This window comes from Patagioenas fasciata, chromosome 4, assembly GCF_037038585.1.
Source record: "Patagioenas fasciata isolate bPatFas1 chromosome 4, bPatFas1.hap1, whole genome shotgun sequence".
Lineage (NCBI taxonomy): Eukaryota > Metazoa > Chordata > Aves > Columbiformes > Columbidae > Patagioenas > Patagioenas fasciata.
The window spans coordinates 74,751,889-74,769,759 of record NC_092523.1 but is presented as its reverse complement, the minus strand read 5'-3'; the positions used below and the strand labels follow the sequence as shown (position 1 = coordinate 74,769,759).

Genomic DNA, 17,871 nt, shown 5'->3' with positions numbered 1-17,871 from the left:
ACTTTCCTTTGGTGCCTTCAAATATTGAAGGGAGTGTGATGTCTAAAGGCAGACTTTCTCCGGTGGAACAAGTATGGATGGGAACAGATTACAATTTGACATTGGACTCTCAGTTTGAAGACACTGGTTTCTGCTGAACTTCCTTAACTGCAGGCATAAAGCATTTTCAAAGAGATGAAGAGTAAATCTCAGACTGCTTGGATGTCTTGATCTACACGTCAAAAGACTTCAGAGCCAATAAGAAAAAACATGCCAGAGTTAAACTGAAATGAAACTGGCTACATTACTTGTGTAGCTTTTACATTTCTCTCTGGCTGTCTTGCTGCTGATTGCTACCATTTGGTTTCAGCTGCCTTGGGCACTGCTCCATCCAGTTCAAAATTAATTCTCGTGGTGGCCAAAAAACTTAGGAGACTTATTCGGCAGTCGGCTCTCCAGTCTGTTTCAAGAGATCTCATAGGCTTAGATCAGCATCTGTACTTCTTACTGCTATCCAAACTAGAACAAACCTTTGAATATTTTGAGATTCACACATCACCACTGTACTATTATTTCTTAGATACTCAGTGTTGTAAGTAGAAATTAAACAAGCTTTGTAACCTATAGTTATGGCTATCCTTGAAATACACAACATAAAGTGCAATGCAGGGAATACAGATGCACTCACTTTAGTTCTACAGGTCTACAGATTTTTGGCAGATTCTATGAACTCCAATTACATTGAAGTACCTTTCCTCTTGTTCATGGTCAGAAGTCTTCCCCTATGTGCATTTGTTTCTGTAATACACTGCACCTAGGGGACAGAAGGAGGATGACTGTCCCAAGAGCTGAACAATGGCTCGTATCATACTGCAAACAGCAGTTTCATGGAAACAGGGTGACCCCCTAGCCTAGTAGTAACACACTATTTACCTGAGGTTTCTCAGGTATAAAGACTAAATCCAAAAACATCCAACAAGAACCTCTTCATTTTCTACTATTTTCCCACACTGGGAACAACTTTCTGGTTGACATGTGGGACATGATACTAGACAGCTTCAGTAAGGAATGTTACACACATAAATGCAAAGCAAAATGTGATGAGTAAGTAGGACATGGATCCTGATCTGGTGCGGAGAAAGCAGAGCTGAATACCCATCAGCTTACTCTTGTCTCAAAACCAGAACAAGACTCCAGCAGGGAGCACAGCTATTAACTCCATAAGCTGATCGTGTTGTCTTTCACCTACCCACCACCACACTTTTAACTTGGCTTTTGAGAATAAGGCCAGGGGAAAAGAAAGGGGTTCCAGCTAGTGACGAAACTCACCAGCACTGAAACACGTTGGCTTAAAGCACGGAAGGCTGGTCACTACCCAAAAGCACTAAAATTGTCCTCCCACCATCTTCCCTCTTGCATGTGGAAGCAAGGTGCACCGGGAACCAACAGAGGTCATGGTTTGTCCCATTCCTTGCTGTTGATGGGACAGTTTGTGGAGCGATGTGGGTAGCAAGACTGGGAACCATGCACATGTGGTTGGGTCAGAGACCACCCAAAAGCTTGTTCTCACACTGGAGGTAGGTAGAGAGCAGCCAGTACATGACATGGGCCTGATGAACACTTCTGAAGTAAAACAGCAATTTAAAAAGGGATGGGGGGGAAGTTATTTTGGAATAGGGATTTTTTTATTTTTATTTTGGTGTGCTAATGTTTTTTAAAATGACATGTCATATATAGAAAGCAATAATTTCCTATTCTTGTATTAAGGAAAATGGTCTAGATCTGTTGACTTCAAAGCAGCAGCATCAGTTTACACTGACCAAGAACTACTTAAAACTGTTTGTATTAAAACCGTCATAGTTTGAGCTACAAACTTCCTCATTTTTCCTGTGATCTTGTTCTAATTGCTCACTGATCGCTAATTTAAAGTGTTACCAGTCTGGGTTTTGTTACTCTCTTTCCATTTCCAATCAACATGATAAAAGCAACTGCAGTTGAGGAGAATATTTTTACAGTAAGTAAATGCAAAAGGTTCTGAAAGGCTCTAAAAAAAAGGCTTTATAAAAGGTGAGGTAGACATTTCTTTATCATTTAAAGTACTCATGGCTCAGAAGTTGACATATTTTTATGTGTTACCTTATTGGATCAGACATGGAAGCGATTGTTAAAGAAAGTGGAAGCAGATTGTGGGAAAGAATGTCATAACTGCAGACAAAAAACCACATTTCACTCTCACTGAAGTTTGTGTTAGTGATTGGTCTGACCCCACGGTGTTGCATGTATAGTAAAAGTGGACTGAAAGCATCTGAGACTGGTTTATACCTAAAAAAATAGGAGATCTTCACTGGACCAGAAAAAAATAGAGAACGAGACTGAACCTTATTGTGAAGGGAACATAACACAATTATCATTACCTTACACTAGCTTCATGCAGATTTCACAAGTCAGTATCTTGTACTGATTTTTCAGCAAAATTAAACGTACAATGAATAAAAAAAAATATTTCAAGGCACTTGTATTATTTCATGGATTTATACATTAACAGCATCTAAAAAAAAAGACAATTTCTGGTTGCAATTCATCCTATGAAAGCAAAATTCAACAATTTATAGGCTTAGCATACCTTTTTCTCAACTTCTCATATGATCTATGATAATAAGAATAACAAAGCTTACCCTCATTTTCTTTTGCTCCTCCAAAATAAGTGAAAGCTTTACATTAGCCTCCTCCTGAACTCTGTAGCTGATGAAAAAAAACCCAGGAGACATCCCTAAAATTTCATTCCTTACAACTGGTGCACCAATAGTACTTCTGTAGTTGTAATAAATTGTTTTGGTTGAGACAGTTTTAATAAGAATAGATCTCCTTCCAATTTTATTGTGGTTAGTGTAAAGAAGAACTCTCTCATTCTATACAAATTAGGTTTTTATAATGAAGAAGCTCAAGGCTCCACAAAGAAAGGAAGGCACGTTCCTCCACATAGTCACAAGACCAAAGTTTTGGAACAATACCCACATAAAACTGGGAACATCTATTTCTAAAGCAACTTTATAGATACAAATGAATCTGCACCATCTGAATTACTTATGCATTCTATATGATCTTTGTCTAATTTAAAACATAAAAATCACTAGTACTTCAACTCAGCTTTTTTTTCTATTCCATTTAACATAGTATCCTGCTCAACTAGTCTGAAACTCAGCAGGAGCAAATAGCAGTGACTCATTAATGATTTCTAAGACATAACTGGCAAAATAGTTTTAAAAAATAAATTTAAAAAATTAAAAATCACAGCAAAAGTCATTGTCAGAGGTAGACACAGGAATTCTTGTTTGTTTCAGAAAGCTGTGGTTCATACTAAATCTCCTTCAGCAAAAGATTTGTTCCTTTTCCCCTGTTCTGGATAAAACACTCATTAGAACCAATAGTTTTTTCACAGTATGTACTTACATTAAAGAAAAAGAATCCTTTCACAAAAAGCAGGAAAAAGTGAAGAACTGTTTCCAATTTTGATTCCTTCAGTGTGCACGCAGCCTGGAATAGACATGACATGGACCCGATTGCCTGAAAATGAGAAAAGAAATCAGATTCTTCTACATGTCTCACATTGGAAACTTGTAGACTCTTTTAGCAAGACATTCAAAATCGCTAATCACTTTGGCAAATCAATGACCCCTCCAGAGTAAAACCATACGACAAGCCAGTGCAACTGCAATCAAACTGAGACACCATGATTGTTCTTTTCAAGTTGCAACCTTTCCATCCAAGTTCCTAAGTGGGATTTTTTCACGAGGATGGATGCAATCATTTTTCGCTATTGGATTGCAACAACCTGACAAGCACTCCATGGTGCCTACATAGCCAGATATTTATCTGCAGTATAATGACACAGAAATGATAAATCTGTCCCTTTGCGTTCTAAGAGATGCAACAGATTCACTCAAAGGAAGAAAACAATTAATGAAAATAACTTTTGGCGTTTGAATTTTTTTTTTATGTTTAGTTAACAGGGATATTACTTTTTATTTACATACATATATCCAGAAATATTAAAAAATCACTAATAGGGTCATCTTGTCATAGGAGGAGATAAGGTTGGTCAAATAGGACCTACCCTTCATAAACCCACGCTGAGTGGGCCCGATTGCCTGGCTGCCATAGACTGTTTATTATCTAAGCCAACAAAATTAGTAAGTAAACTTTATGACTTCCAACATTAAAAGAAAATAAAAACTGCCACAATAAGCTTTGTAAATAGCATTAGCAACAACTGCTACATCTCATTCACTAAAGAATCACAGGTTTCCAGATTTCTTTTTTCCTCCTGTACACATAGAACAACTGTTTCCTTAGTCCTTAAATAATCTAACCTTGAACTAGATTAAAGCATCACTAACGGATAAGCAAAAAGTAAGACCCCTGAAAACAACACAGTGTACAATGTCATTCGTTCCATTTGAGAAAAAAATGGCCACTGTTTCTGCAAACCTGTTATTTTATGCCCATTTGTGAAACAGAAAATAAGTTACCTGAGTATCTCAAGCATATTTCTGTTCACACCACACAGGGTATGAGAAAACAGGCAGCTTTTCCCTGTATTTCCAGCTCAGTGACTGCTTTATGGGTTGGCTCTATCACAGAAAAATTTGAACATTTCCAACAAGAACACTCAAAAAAAGGGTTTTCCCTTCTCAAATCAAAGGTGATTTTTGCATGAGTACGGTTAACCTTTAGGACTAAGCCATAATGAGGCACAGATCACAGCATCACCCATGGTTAGAGTTGCCTCTCTGTCTGCACTACAACTCTTGAATACAGCTGAATTGCAAGGGAACACCTACCGAAATGAAATAAAGATGCTTCTGCAAGCAGCTATCAGCAAGCTCTTTTAAGAAGCGAGATCTTCCTGAGAAACACTCATGACAGAGATGATGACTAAGAGGAAACCTCATGTGACACCACAGACAATGCCACACTTCTGCCATCCACCGTTTGCTTCCATTTTCACAGGTGGTCTAGAATATGAAACAAAATAATTCACAATGATCGCTTCTCATCCATCTTGTTGACAACGGCTGTAAGGAAGGGGACCTATCGCCTTACCTCTGCCCTCCATGCAAAAGACTAATAAAGATAAAGAAGAAAAAACAATTGCACTACTCCACAAAACATACTTTTATAGCTTTCTACAAAGGCAAATCTGGGAGAATAAATGCATATGCTAGCTATACAATGCACGATCTCGTTTGCAGTGCATTAGAGAAAATATGCCCAGCAGCATATTGTTTGGACATATGGGTCACATTTACTTTTGGCTGCTTAGCATTAAATGCCAAACATGGGCATGCAGAATAACATTTGCTGCTTTTATTTTTCGTCTAATGAAAACCATTTCCTATAGGTACTTAAAATATACGGATCTTAAGGAACACTAAAGGTTTCTCCTACTGCAGGATTTTCTTTTAAATGTTCTTTTTTTCCCTAAAAGGCCCAATTCCTGACATCAAGAGAGCAATGGAAAAAAGAACAGAGGCCTCATTTCTGATTAAAGATGTACCAACTAAAGAATATCCTATGTAGCAAATGATAAATTATCTGGGGTTTAACAAAGACAGTCCTATTTTTAAGATTAATTTTTAGACTCTAGAGTGGACAGGTTTTGCAACATAAAATAGAAAATGCTGGTTGCAGATCATATGCACGGTTTGGCATCATTTTTTCCAACCTATGGCCTGACTTGTGTTAGGATATGCCATCATGTCAGTGCATTCAAACAGGATAAGAGGCAATTCTTGCCATTTTTCAGCTTCTCTGATATTCTCTTTTGAACCTGTTACCTTTCAATTTCATTATCTGTGAACAGAAATATGTTCATATAATACTGGTGGTCTTCCAAAGAATACACCCAGTGCTTTCAATATGTAGCACAGATCACAAAGATAGTCAAATGAAAGGGAGATACAATGGTTCCTGTTTTTTTCCTGCCCAGTTGAAGGAAGCAGGAGTGACTGCAGTCCAGCTCTTCATGGTACATATGTTTCTTCTTGTTGGTTCAGTTTCTGACATTTAAGGAGAATTATTATTATTTTTACCATGCCTTAATTTACCGAACAGGCCATTTATGACAGTTTTCTACATATTACAATCGTAATATATGAGTTATGACTAAGAACTTCAGAATGAAGTGGTAATACTATGTAAGACTTTCTTCTTCAAAGCACAAGCCTTTACTACTCCAGCTAATGAAGAATCCCCGTAGCCTCTGACAGCTACACAGTTACAACAGAATCTAGCCATAATCTCTTCCTGTTTAACAGGATTTCAGTCTCAAATATCACTGATGCTGTGCTTTTATGGACATGATGAAACGGATTTAATTAGTCATATAAGAAAACTTTTGGGCTTTTGCTCAACATAAAAATAACCTCCAAGCCTGTCTCAGGGCATTTAATAAGGATCTAAGCAATTCAGTTTAGATACTTAGTACAGGAAGATCCTGTATTTTCTTTAGATTCATTTGCATCATCTTTCCAAATGACTTTAGTCAAATTACAACAACAAACTTTTTATCCCTCAGATCCCATCTGAGTTTTCTAAGAAAAACACTATCAGGTTAGTCGGCTGTGACCTACACTTAGTAAACCCATTTTATACTTAATTCCATACTCCAGTTGCCTTCAAATTATTCTTTCCTTTGGAATTTGTTCCAAAGTCTTGAATAGTATTGCAATGAAGCTCATAATCATCTCAAGTTTCCTTTCTGCCTTGCCTTAAATATGCATACTATCTGAGATTTTCTTGAGGGAGAACCAGACTAGACAGACATAGTAAAAATACTTGGTATTGTACCTATAGTTTTAGAATCATACAATCATTTCAGTTGGAAGAGACCCTCAGGATCATCGAGTCCAACCATAACCTAACTGAACTCCAGCACTAAACCATGTCCCTGAGAACCTCTTCTAAATGCCTTTTAAACCCCTCCAGGGATGGTGACTCCACCACTGCCCTGGGCAGCCTGTTCCAATGCCTGACAGCCCTTTCCAGGAATAGTTTTTTCCTAATATCCAATTTAAACCTCCCCTGGCGCACCTTGAGGCCATTTCCTCTTGTCCTATCACTTGCTACTTGAAAGAAGAGACCAAACACCCTCTATGCTTTTAACATAAGCTTTTTCAGAACTCTGTGAAACATATAATCTAATTCTCCTCTTGGTTCATTAAGATCCGAGTTTCACTTTTTTTTTAATTATTGGAGCTTCTATATCCTCAATTCTATTTTTTCTTTCTTGCTTTTATCCCTTTGTTTCACCTGAACTTTGATGCAAGCTAAGAAAAGTATACTCTTGGGAAATTCACCCATACTATCTGTTAAACTCCTCTATCTCCTTTGCACAGATGCGCAGATGTTGGGCAATTTATGAAGCTGGTAGAATGTAAGAGCAGCCGTATGGGGTCACATCAACAGTCCATTGAGCTCTCGACCCTTTCTCCAAAAATGGTCAGATTCATGTTGAGAGAACAGCACAAGAACAAAGCAAGCAGCTGGGGACACTGTTCCACTGTATGCTTTCAGCTGCTAACATCCCTCAACTTGAGAGACTTCACAGGCAGTGTCTTCATAATATGTTAAATTACTGTTTGCAGTAAATGATGAAGATCCACTGACCCTGTTGACTAATACAATAATCTGTTCTGTGACCATGCCAAGAAAAATGTTGTCCTGTATAACTTACATGGTACAGACTTCACAGGCTTGGATTTGATGTAGCTTCTTCCATGTTAAGAGGGTAAAGTTACTCTCAGGCACATAACCACCAACCTAAATGACATCCTAAGCAAGTCTCTATTACTGTAATCAGAAGTTTTCCAGGAAGCAGAAGAAAAATAAAGCCAGAACTACATAAAGTATCACAGCTGATAAGAATGTTTTATATCCCCATTTTATATTTTATAACCTATTTGTCTTTGAACTTGCTAATAAGAACAAAGAAAAAAGCTAAGATTATATTGATCTGGGATATACTCTGAACTTCATTAACAACAGAGAAATCATTTACAAAAGACTTAGCGGGGTTGTAAATGATGACATAAATACAGAAGGGAGGAGAGTGATGGAAGCTAACATCATACAGTTGGAGTAAAAATAACTGGAAGAAGAATGTATTGTCAAAGACAGTTACTGTTATTATGTATTGCTATTGCAACAGTGCCTGGAAGACCTGCTGAGAACCCTACTGTTTCAGTTGTGTAAAAATGAGAACAAAACCAAACCAAAACAAGCAGCTCACATCCAGTCCCCAAAGACTTCTTTCTGTAACAGCAAGTCAGGAAAGCATGGCTTAAAGTCACATCATGTCATGGACCAAAGAGGTGGTCCTCCACTGTTAATTATGTATAAAGTCACCGCTGTCAACCACGCACACTTATACTGTGCCCTTCCCAGTTACATTACTAGAAAAATATGATTAAATGGGAAAGAAATGTAAATATGAGAATTACAAATAATTTGGGGCTAATTCATATTGAAAAATTCAGAGTGCTAAACATTAAGAGTAGAGTATGATTAAAAGATCTCTTCGAACACTGACATTGAAAACTTGGAAATTTGAATGGAAATAAATTTCTGAAGTGCTTTTGAAAGGCAGAGAGAAAACAATTAATGTATTATTCATGTGAATAGACTGCAACCCTCAAGGACAAACATCTACAGTACTAGGACACCACAAAGCCATTAGGTTGTTTCTCCTTGAGTAACAAGATCAACTGCTTCATATCCAAGAGTAGGAAATTCTAACTGCTTTAGCAGATAGGGAGCAATGACTTCATCATTGAAACACAAACAAAAAAAAGGAAAAAAAAAATCACCAAACGTTACAGAATCTGCCTCAATTCTGCATGACATCAAGCAAAAATTAGCTTATGTTAATAGAAAATTGCATTTTTCAACCCATACTATAGATCCCTTCTAGTATATTTACGTATATTAAAGCAGATAGTGAGAAGCTTTGCTATTAGCTATTATGCAAACAACGCAGTATCATTTAATGCTTAAGTAGCTTTGACTCACTTTGCAACGAGGTATTTGGGTTTGGAATTTTGCTGATCATAGGTTTGGAAACTGATTTAAAGAGAGATGTTTCTCTTGAGTTTTACCGCTGTGTCAGTTTTCACCCCTTTTAAGCCAGGCCTTATTTATTCCTGCCAAAACGCGCAGTTTCGTGATAACTAGCAGAATCTGACAGACTTGTATCCTCAGTGCTGACTTCCCAAGTGGCTATCACAAATAGGCACTGGAGGATGATTAAACCAACAACATTGCAGCGAGTGGAAAGCTTGCTTATCTTGTACTTGTCAGCATGTATATATCACAGCTTTCCTCTCTGCCAGAAGCCCCTAAAGCTCCGCAAAATTGGAACCTCCTGCTTCAGCTGATTGTTTGGCAAATTGTTCTTGTGCTACAGCTGAGCGCGCTTTTTGTTGTTGTTGTTTGCCACAGACTGTTTTTACAATATTTTTAAAACACAAACCACTGACATAGAATTTTTTAAACATGCCATTTCCGTGCACTGTTGGCTAGTTTTGTGTCTTTATGCAAAGTCCATTCCAACAAAAAGAGCACTGTTTACTCCAACAGTTTGGATGTGGACTGAATGAAAATATTTATTTTCTGAATCACCAGTCATTCAAAACACTTCAGTGAGGTCCATCCACTGCTATAATCTTTCATGAATATTATGAATTCTCCAAAAGAAGCTGTCATGCTGTTGCAGGCCAGTTTTTTAAAGGAAAATCTGTTAGAACCAACTCTAAAGTCAGTATCAAAGACAGGGGAAGTGATTTTTAAATGTTGAATTTAATCACAAAAAATGTCACATCCTCTGATCTTCACTCAAAGAAACTTCAGTGGAAGTTTTGCCTGAGAAAGCAGTTCAGGATTTGGTTTATTACTGGTCTTAGGATCCATATAAAGTTAAAAGCTAGTGGGGATTATCTGCCTTGTCTCAAACACTGACAACACTATTCATGGCTTTCTGGGGTTGCAGACAGTCAGCTTTCTGAACAGCTTTTTAATATCTGATAAACTTTCAGATTTTTAAATGGTATCTGCTTTTCATGTCCTTTATTAATACTCTAAATTAGTGATTATTAGGCAAACAGATTAGAAAGCTAAGTATCTGGCATCTATTCTCACCTTCAACTGTTTGCTATGTATCATCAGTAAATCACGTCTTTTCATCTATTTCCCACTCATTCACTTCAACCGTTAAGGTATATTGAAGAAAGCAAAGAACTGTTAACTATTTAAAATTATGTTTGTATGATAGGGTTTTAGTTTTGCTCTGGTCATCTGCGTTGTACTGTTACACAGTGACAGCGCTGAAGAGCTCTGTGTTTGCATCATGTTCACTATTTCTTTGCTTAAACAAGAGCAAATGTAGCCCAAATAACCTCATATTCCAACGTGTCAGCGAAGACCCCTGGGTAGGTTTGAAAACTGTCTGCATTTAGGTACAGTGATTACAGGTTCATGTTTTTCATTAGATTCTCTGAATAAACACATATATTAGGAAGTTATACTGAGATAAATATACCTGATACGTGCAGCAATAATTTCACAATGGTCTTGATCTAATCATAAAATCATTATTGGTGGAAGAGACTCTCAAGATCATCTAATAATGCAATTTTTCATGGCACTGGCTTGTAATGGTCACCAGATACAACAACAAGATGGCAAATCAGGTGGGAGATATATTCACTAAGAAACTTAAATTTTCTAAAAAATAACAACCGCATTGCTAACAATAAGGGCTAACATCACTGCTAAATTTATATTGACCCTGATAAACTAACAACCAACTACTGTCAGTGGAAAACCTCCAGTAAATTCAAAAGACATTTCTGAAGATAGGCTAGATACCAAGGAAATCTTGTTTTGACACCAATACTGCAGTTTCCTATCCCTCTTAAAAGTTTCCAAGGCAGGATTAATAGTGCTTCAGGTATATTAGGGAACTTCTTTTCTCTCTATGCTGCCTAGTCCCATGTCTGTTCCCCAAAACTATCCCTGAGGAACATCATATACTTTGAAGGTTGTAGGGGGGGCTGATCCTGTGCCCCTTAGGGATACACAACCCCCTACACTGACACAACTCCCACCAGCAGAATTGCACTGACCACACCAACGGAGCAGCTCTACTCCAAGTCTTTACCAAAGAGAGAGGAGCTATGCCAGCTGTGGTTGTAAAAACAAACATGGAAAATATCAACACACATCGTTTTGGGAGGGTTTTGGCATGAGCACAGAGAGGAGTAGGGGCACAATAGTGCTAAACCAAGCTCTAGAAAGCAAAATGTGTTGTAAATACTGTACTGTTATGCAGCTACTACATTAAAGCCACAATACCACTGTGGTGCTGATGCACTATTCATCACTAGTTTGAACTTGACAATCCTGTATATTTAGTGAAATAGAGTATAGAAGAGTTAAAAATTACTGAAGAGGCAGGAATAGTATAGTCATTTATCCTCTGCATGAGCTTTGCCAGATGCATCTTTTAAGTCAATGACATTAAGTGATGATCATTTGTATTACAGCATTCAGTAGCAGCTACAGAAAAGTGGGGTCACACCCACACTGAAAACTCAGTATTTAAATAGGGAGGAAAAGATTCCTTCTAGACAGAGGATGAAGAGACAGATAATGCAAGGCTAGGAACAACGAAACCAGTAGGAGATAGGTGCCTAAGGAAGGATGAGTTCACCAACATGGCAGAAGCAATAGCTGTGGTAGGACAGAGCAGCAGGAGCTCTCCGTCCCATGGGACAGCTGCTTTCCACTCAGCCAGGCACCTCTGAACATCTGGCCACACTGCCTTGCTCCAGGTCACATGCGAAAGAGGCAGCAAAGCCAAATCCATTTCTTTCAAGATCCAGCCTAGTTCTTAGTCATAAGACAGCCGTTCTTTTGGGGGTTGACTTTGTTTAGAATAAGAACAGTGTACCCAGAACACTGAGACAAGAATGACACAGGAATGCTAGGACACATATGTACTTTTTTTCCTCTTGAAGCAGTTGCAATTGCAGTCAAAAGGTTTAGGGTTCTTCTGTTTCAGGACTTTTGTTTGGTTGAAGAGAGAAGATGCTGAAGGGATGAGTGGGAGTTGTTAATTTGTATTTTAACTAATGCATCTGATCTGAAGTTTTCAGGCATTAAAAGGTACAGCGAGCCAGTTCCAGACTTATCTCCTATGCCACAAATAACAAATGATACTTGTTATCAACAAGTAACCCACACCAAACAAATAAAGCACTGTAGAAGGACCAGTTCTGGTGGATACACAAGACATTCAGAGACATTACACAGACAAAAACCCCAGCCATTCAGGCACTTGATGCAAACTCTTCACAGGGTTTAACGTTCATTCTCCAACAAATAGGTTACTAATTTATCAATATACATCGTGCCAGTTGCAGAAAATCTCCTGTAACTATAACTTGGACAATAACTTTATGAACTATATGATTCATTAAATTCTGTCAGTATTTTCATGTAATAATTCTCCATATCACTTCCAAAGTAACAGGGTACTTGGTGTGACTGATGATGACAGTGCCTTGCTATTAGCAGAAAAATAATCTTTCCATTAACTTGAAGGGGTTTGGGAACGATAGGTCTCCTAGCAAAATGCAAAAACAAATGGTTTGATCCCTGTCCTCTGGAAATTCACTGTGGAACAAGTGAGAGATTTTGCCAGATGAGCTTAATAACTTCATTTGGAATTATTTATCAGCACCGATCTGAAAAGCTTGTTGACATGAATCTGTATGTCACTGCTCAGGAGATTATCTACTTTTCTCACTTCCCCTGTTCCCTCAGATCTCTTGCCTTTAAGCCATATTGAAAAGTTTATCAGCATAACTTCTACATTTAGATCGTTTTCCACCAGCAGCATGCTTTCAGTCTCTATAATAGCCTCCCAGTAAAATGGTGGTTAAAATTGTTTGCAACAGGATTCGCAAGCTGTTCTCATTGCTTCCTTCCTTAATGCCAGAATAACTGGTAGCTGAAATACCATATTCTCAGTCTTCATATCTAATATGAATTTAGTTTTGCCTTCCTTTAAATATGCCAAAAGCTGAACAGGTGGTTTCGATCCATTACACAATTTATACTTTGGCTCACTCAGACAAAATTCAAACAGAAAGGTAACGGACATGGTATATTAAAATACTCGATATTAGGAAGCAACAGCCAAACCAAGAGTAAAAATATTTTGCAAATTAACTAAACTTCTCTCTAAGCTTTAAGATAGTCTCAAGTGTGACCCTGGCCCCCTTATTTCAGCATAAGCCTAACTGGGTATTTGTCACAGAACAAAGTTTAGGCCTCACTTTACTATGTTTAGTCAAACAACACAGCAAAGAATCAGGCCACCAAAGTAAAAGAAAATAGATGAATCACCAGACATACGCTAAGACAGAAGAAGGGATGAGATCATACTTGACTCCATGATTCTACAACATACTTCTCTGAAACAATGAACAAGCAGGTTTACCTTTTCTGGTAAAGTTTCCTGAAAAAACAGTAGCAATACAGTATCTTACATCCCCATTCCGGAAAAGAATGTTTCTAGTTCACTTGGTCACCTTTAAAGGTTGGAATCTGGGTAATGTGAATGTTGTCAAGAGAGGAAATTCTCTGACATTAAGTCTGGAACTCAAGTCTGCCTTTGATCTCGGAATCCCCTGTCTCTGCACTGCAATGCAACTCCATGCTTTTCAAAACAAAAAAAATATATAGTTTTGAAAAGGTACATACAACTGTACGTAGCACTATTGCAATTAGTGTTACATCTGATTATCTACTGTCATTTTTATTACCTTCTTACCCCAGGACTGAAGTGTCACTCAGCCATGCTGTTCCTATTTCAAGTGAAGCCTTCTTAGGCAAAATTCAATCTTCAATTCACCAGCTAAAAGAGAGTTATACTCACATGATCAAAACAGAATTAGGGAATCAAAAAGTATTACTGCTGTTCAATATCATCGTTTGCCTAAAAGGTGAGACAATTGGTGGAAGGTGCTTTTTTGCATGGCAAACACGGAATCACAGTATATTTGAAGTTAAGAAAATTAATGGCTGAGGAGCTAGAGCTGGAAGAAATACTAACAAAACTATGTCAAAGAGACAAAGGCAGATGAACAACACCTGAGAAAGGACAGGCACTTCAATGAAGAATTCTATACCTATTTTAATGTATAGAGGTTTCACTTCTACAGTCTCCAACGTATCCAGATGCATTATTCATCCATTGCTGGTTAATCTTAGTCAAATTAGTCAAAGCAGCTTGATTTCCTTTGGAACTTATCAGTTCTCCTGTGTCAGTTTGCATATAAGGCATATATTGAGCTATAGACTATTACAGAATAATTATTGTTATATCATTTATTATACTATATAATCCTTATAATAACCAAGAAGAATAGACAATATTTAAAACATAGGACCAGTTTCATTATTCTGAAGCCATTTTTGTCCTTCTGAATTTAAGGAATTATAAAAGTGTTCTCAAGTCTGTGAAATAAATATTGTTCAAATGAGTCAAATAAATTCACACTAAGAACTAAATTAGTACTGTTCATGGTATTTTCTTAATTGTTTTTCTGTGTGAATACTTTCCGGGTTCCACCCAACTTCAGGATCTGGCAAAGATATTGAAATAAAGCCAGGAATGACACTTTCATGCTTTTTCCAGCTCCCACCAAGCTCCTGGCATGTAACCTTTTCAGCTGTCTGTGGGATGAGAAGAAAAAAGTAGCAGTGAAAAGAGAATATGCATGACAGCAATTAATCAAAGTCAGCCCAATGACATTCCAAGTAACAGGAATAAGTGGAAGAGAAAAACACATCCTAACCAAGCGCAGTCATCCTAAAATGTGATCTTTCTGACTTGCCTGTTCTGTAACATCAACTGGGACAAGACCTAAGCCTTTGGCTGCTTTGTGCAACAAATGTGTCCATAATTGACATTTTGAAGACACATTAGCAAAGATTCATCGTATATACCTTCATAAAGCTGATTCTGCATGGTGTTGAGTGCTTTAGCCACCCCTGAGTTCATCAGAAATCAAAAATATCCAGTGCTGCTTTGGATGAGATGCTCTTAAGAAACACATCAAGAGCTGAGAATTTGATTGAAAACAGGTAGTAGCCTGACATAGCTGCTATGTAACAGCTCATTAGTGTTTTCTGACTGCTCCAAGACAAGTTGGTAGATATTTGTTTGGAATGGATACATGTGAAAACAATAGAATCATAAAAATGGTCAAGAGAAAAAAGAAATAACAAAACCTCGTGTATACAGTTGTGCTCTGGTACAAAATACACTTGATGTTCCCTTTCCTGTAAAAATAAGAATATAGGTGACAGGAATTATTTCTCTTCTTTCCTTTCCTGAATACAATGAGTTTATAGTGGAAAACAAGTAGCAAAATATTCATTATTTTTTTGACTTACAGGTGCAGAAGAAACTCAGCTGTCCAACAACCAAAGTAAAACCCTCCTCAAATTCAGATTCCTTCCTGTGCCCACAAAATGAGATGATAGTTTAATGTCCATTTTTCCTCTTCATGCCTCTTGCAAGCTTCTCTTTACAGAAAAAGCTCATGCCAAGAGAAACTGGATTTATGCCTAAACCCTCTGTGACAGACAAGATGAGGGGTTTTTTTTCCTAACATTCCATTGCTCCTCTAAGAAATCAGGTGGACAACATGGGGAGGGATGTAAAAGACTCTGCTTGGCAGACACAAGGCAAGATTGGTGGAAGAAAGCCAGAGGGATTACAAGATGCAGCAGGCCAAAGAGTTGCAGGAGGAAGCTTCATATAGGGGACAGAGTCACTGAACTGACAAGGGTCAGGATGAGCCTGCAAAAACAGAGCAGGCAGGAGATTTGGGGGGAGTGGGAGCAGGAGAAATCTTTAAACCTGTCATGCTTCTCCCTATCAATCAGTTTTGAATTACTCAAAAAGTTATTTTTATTGTAGTAAAACCTAGCCTTGAGCTTAAAACCACTTGAGTCCATTTTATGGAAAGCCTAGGTCTAAGGCATTGCCAACACTGAGCAACATTTGGCCTCAAAGCCTTTTCTTACAGTTTACATGGATAACTTTCTTCCCTAAAGTAAGAGAAAGACTACAGTGATAAAACAATTAAAAGTATTTTTTCTTGTTTTTTCCTGAAGTTCACCTTTTGTTTTCTTCCTTTACTTTTATTTTTGCCTTTTATTGCCCCCTTTTTTTGCCACCTGAAGACACAGATAAACAGAGTTGGTAACGCCTATGGAACAGATGTTCTTCTACAGCTGAGGAAGGTGATACAGTAAAAAGATAAATAATTTTGTTGTCTTATAAGATGGGGAAAAAAATCATACATTTCTCTTTGTTAGAAAAACAGAATCAATTCTTTTTATTCCAAAACATATCCCTCAAAGCGTCCAAATTTTCTTCCATGGGTCAGTTGTAACACTACAACAAACAGTTTTCATAAGAGCAAAAGATTATTTTCTTTTCCTAAATAAACCCTTTTGTTCTTCCCTCTTCACCCCCAGGGTTCCTAGAATAATCTGGGTTAGAACGCACCTCTGGAACTCATCTGACTCAACTCCCCTGTTCAAACCAGGTTACTCAGGACCTTGTCCAGTTGAATTTTGAATACCCTCAAGGATGGAAATTTCACTTCCTCTCTGAGCAACCTTTTCTAATATTTTACTATCCTTGCTATGAATTTGCTTCTTCTAATAACAATTTCATTTGTTGGCACTTGTGTCTCTTGTCTAAATACCTCCAAGAAGAGTGTGTCTTCATCTCCTCTCAACCCTCCCATTAGGTGGCTGCAGACAGACACAAGGTCTCCCTTTTGCCTCCTCAAAGGCTGAACACAACCAGGTCTCTCACCCTTTCCTGGTGCTTCACGTGCTCCAGTTCTCTGATGATCCCACGCTTGCTCCAGGATGCCAATGCACGGCCACAGTTGCCTCATGTCCTTCTTGTCTCCTAGGAATCCCAGGTCCTTTGGGGCCTATTTGTCCCAGATCTTAACCCTAAAGCAAAAAAATTGAGTTAATATTCATAATTTTAAGTAGGCATTCTAGTGAAAGATCCTAGTGTTTTACTTTACCAGGGTCTTAGAACTCTATTGGTTCTCTTCCTAAAGAGATTGGATTCAGTCTTAAATTGTGAAAAGATGACTGGGCAAAGATTCAGAGTGTGTTACAAATGCCCTTAGAATTAAAAACTACAATTACAGCACTCTTGCATGTGTTATTCAGGCTATTCTACTGTAACCTTGCGTGACGAATAATGAATCAGGTATCTTTACTTCTCAGTCCCATGTTGCATCTTAATAAAGAATTTTTATGGAAAAAGGAGTTGACTCAATGTGAATAATAAATAAAAGCAATAATTGCATTTTCTTCATTTAGAAATAACTTTGGGCTGAAACGAAACTATTTAAACTCTTGTTTAAAAAGGTTACCTAACCAATATTTATTATAGCTAAGGGACTCTTAGCTTACATAATACCAAGACACAGGAGGAATTTATGAAGAAACTCTTTTGAAAGAAAGGCCTTCTGGGCAAAGAATTTTGCTGTCCTCGTCATACTAAAAAAAAAAAAAAAAAGTCACTATTATTAGTTAAAGATTTAAGCAGCCTTTACAACGTATCTTTAAAACATTTTAATTTTTTGAAAGCCCTGTATCAGAGAAGACCACTTCTAGCAAAAATAATGAATCCTAGTGGCGTTTGTGTAAATCTCTGACCTTCTCCCACAATTGTATCTAGCATCACTTATCAAGACTAATCAGATGACCTCCTCAGACCTTGTT

At 37.6% G+C, this 17,871-nt stretch overlaps 1 protein-coding gene across 1 annotated transcript in view; it reads right to left on the bottom strand.

Moving 5' to 3' along the window:
• Positions 1-17,592, bottom strand: part of DKK2 (dickkopf WNT signaling pathway inhibitor 2) — a 155,576-nt gene extending 137,984 nt beyond the window's left edge. The window contains exons 1-3 of the mRNA XM_065837078.2: positions 16,940-17,592; positions 13,866-13,957; positions 3,430-3,543 (exon numbers count right to left, since the gene is read on the bottom strand). The gene's annotated coding sequence lies outside the window, so the exon portion shown is untranslated. The remainder of the gene's footprint in view (positions 1-3,429; positions 3,544-13,865; positions 13,958-16,939) is intronic.
• Between the last annotated feature and the right edge of the window lie 279 nt (positions 17,593-17,871).